The 3,221-nt window shown below is 45.2% G+C and overlaps 1 long non-coding RNA gene across 1 annotated transcript; it reads right to left on the bottom strand.

The window, feature by feature from the left end:
* Nucleotides 1-342: 342 nt before the first annotated feature.
* On the bottom strand, nucleotides 343-1,453 carry LOC139026709 (uncharacterized). Its single transcript, XR_011478624.1, has 3 exons — nucleotides 1,111-1,453; nucleotides 571-670; nucleotides 343-418 (listed from the first exon to the last, which is right to left on the bottom strand). It is a non-coding gene; the product is annotated as an uncharacterized lncRNA (long non-coding RNA).
* Nucleotides 1,454-3,221: the final 1,768 nt, after the last annotated feature.

The raw sequence follows: 3,221 nt of genomic DNA, 5'->3' as shown, positions 1-3,221 counted from the left end.
ATGTCTAGTATGTGGTGTTGGGGGAGGTTTAACAATAGAGGATAAAGTTTACGAGTTCAATCAGATTTTTACTAGTTTAATGTACATGCTTATCGTGGGAAGGGTTAACCCTGCTCTAACCCATATTCTAGTAACATGTTGCATCGTGGAAGGTTGTAACACATGATAAAGATTTAGTAAACATGTTGATGTGGTAGCGTTAACATGATAACAGATCTAGTAACATGTTGATGTGGAAGGTTAACATGATAACATGGATCTAGTAACATCGTTGATGTGGAAGGTTAACATGATAACAGATCTAGTTAACATGTTGATGTGGAGTAACGTGAAGCCAGGTCCTACCTTTCTTATGGATGTCATGTATAAAGGAGCATTATCGCTATTTTGGACAAAGTCAGGGGCATAACCCATTATTCTGAAAGAAGAAGAAACTGCATTGATGAGATAACTAATATTGGTTATTGATGAATAGGTGGATTCACAGGCTTCTTGACCTGGTGATTATTGATACTAGGCGGGATTCAAAGGTAATTGACAAGAAATGATAATTGATAGGTAATTGCTCACAGCATCTTGGTCTTGGCCACGGTGAGGAGAGACATGGTGATCTCACTGAGGTGTCAAAACACCAGGTAGTCTATCTCGCCACTGTAGATGCAGTGGGGGACTGAGAGAGAGAGAGAGAGAGAGAGAGAGAGAGAGAGAGAGAGAAGAGAGAGACAGAGACAGAGACAGAGGACAGAGACAGAGACAGGAGTACAGACAGACAGGAGAGCAGAGAGAGAGAGAAGGTTCCATGATATTTTGTCTGCTAAAAGTTCATCCATTGATCCAAGCTATCCATAATCATATCCATTGATAATGTTTGTAGATAGATAGTTAATGTTGTCATAAACTGACATAACACATGAWTATAAGAGCTTAAYTCTATAGCACCCTACACTATRGGYCTTGGTCAAAAGTAKKGCCCTACATGCGAATAGGGTGCAATTTGTAACGCAAACCCTAGAGTCTCTGAGGTCAAAGCGAATGAACTCTGTCCTAGTTGGCTAGACTAGAGAACAAGTCATGTGCCTAGCCAACTACAACCATCTAGCTTGCTCTTACCCGAGGCCGCCGTATCTCCCCAAAACCCGGACGCGCATCCTATCCTAACGGTGTCCTTCTTTGCTGAAGAGCTGTAATGTGTAGCGCATTCAAAGCGATGCTTTGGGAAAGTTCTGTTGGGCGAGAAGTTCGAGTGCAGAAATCTCGCCAAGTTGCAAGCAAACGCGTGTGTTTTCAAGCAAAAACCCTTTGTCAGCCGTTGGACCCTCAATGCGTGGACGACACGGGATACATTTGTGATATTAGACATTGTAATTAAAATAGTTTAACCTGAATAAATCGAGAAAGTCAACTCTGGAAGTTCAAGATACATTTAACTCGTGCTACGACCAAAATASTCCGTGTAGGAACCCAGGTTGAGCCTATTTTCGGTCCGCTCCGGTGATTGTGACGTTTTGTAAATGGACGCATGATGGTGCTAGATGTACACATATACGAGGCTATAGGTGGATTGGATGATTGAAGTTGCAGTAGACCTCATTCATTTCTTGTTTAAACATTTTTTTGTGAGGATGTTGTGATTGTCACYGAGTCACTTTTACATTGAGTCAACCCAGTCTCCTATTTCAAACTGATGCGTAGGATTACTATTTAATGTCGAAGTTTCAAAGTTCAACACGTACACAGGCTACAACAGTCCAGTGAAATTCTTACCTTGAGAGCTCTTTCCCAACAATGTAGAAATAATAATAACAATATAGAAAATATATATATATATATTTAAATTAAGTAAGAATAAAAACTACACAGGAACATATTGTCCCTGGCCTTGTCATGTGAGGGATCTGGACCTAGGTGTCACACARCAGAAACTAACCCTGACTCTTTAGCCGTATAGGTAACCTAATTCCCATTTGGACTGAGGGTGACACTGATTTCTAATTGGGAGGGATAGAGGGAGAATTGGGTTACCATTGGCCCAGCTTCGTCCGGGTTTGGCCGGGGTAGGCCGTCAATGTAAATAAGAATTTGTTGTTAACTGACTTGCCTGGTAAAATAAAATATATAAAAAAGGAATGTCAAATTGTCTACGTAAATTATCAAAGGAGAGACAAAACCAGTTTGGTTTYTGTAGATGAGATTGGGCAGCACAGATTGTAGGTGCAGAGTTAATATTTTAGCAATCAATTTATAATCAATATTTAATTGTAGGCTTTCAGGGTACAGTGTACTATTGACAAATTATTGAGTAAAGGGAAGCACACAGATCCGTCACTTCCGTGAATTGGAACACACATCAGATATTGTTCCTATTTGCTGTCCTGTGTGGGGGTGGTTATTTGGGGTCGTAAGTGTAAGTTCATTGGGTGGGTAGTGGGGGTGGTTAGTGGGGGTGGTTAGTGGGGTGGGTACTGTGTGGGGGTGGGTATGTGTGTGGGGGCGGTTAGTGTGTTGGGGTGGGGTACTGTGTGGGGGTGGGTACTTGTGTGGGTGGGTACTGTGTGGGGGTGGTTAGTGTGTTGGGGTGGGTATTGAGGGTGGTTAGTGGGGGTGGCTAGTGGGGTGGGTAGTGGGGGTGGGTGGTTAGTGAGGGGTGGATAGTGTGTGGTGGTTAGTGGGGGGTATTAGTGGGGGTGGGTAGTGGGTGATTAGTGTGGGGTGGTTAATTTTGGGGTGGTTAGTGGGGGTGGTTAGTGTTGGGGGTGGTTAATGGGGTGGGTACTGTGTGGGGGTGGTTAGTGTTGGGGTGGGTTACTGTGTGGGGTGGGTACTGTGTGGGGTGGGTACTGTGGGGTGGTTTAGTGTGTTGGGTGGGTATTGAGGGTGGCTAGTGGGTGGGTAGTGGGGGTGGCTAGTGGGTGTGGGGTAGTGGGGGTGGGTAGTGGGGGTGGATAGTGTGGGGTGGTAGTGGGGTGGTTAGTGGGTGGTGGTTAGTGGGGTGATAGTGTGTGGGTGGTTAGTGGGGTGGTTAGTGGGTGGGGTTGTGGTGGTTAGTGTGGGGTGGTTAATTTTGGGTGTGTAGTGGGGTGGTTAGGTTGTGGGGGTGGTTAGTGGGGGGTGGTTAGTGGGGTGGTTAGTGGGAGTGGTTAGTGTGGGGGTGGTTAGTGGGGTGGTTTGTGTGTGGGGGTGGGTATGGGGGTGTGTGGTTAGGTGGGTGGGTGGTTAGTGGG

The sequence above is a fragment of the Salvelinus sp. IW2-2015 genome, unplaced genomic scaffold (genome assembly GCF_002910315.2).
Source record: "Salvelinus sp. IW2-2015 unplaced genomic scaffold, ASM291031v2 Un_scaffold5560, whole genome shotgun sequence".
NCBI classification, from domain to species: Eukaryota; Metazoa; Chordata; class Actinopteri; order Salmoniformes; family Salmonidae; genus Salvelinus; species Salvelinus sp. IW2-2015.
This window is presented reverse-complemented; position numbering and strand designations above follow the sequence as displayed.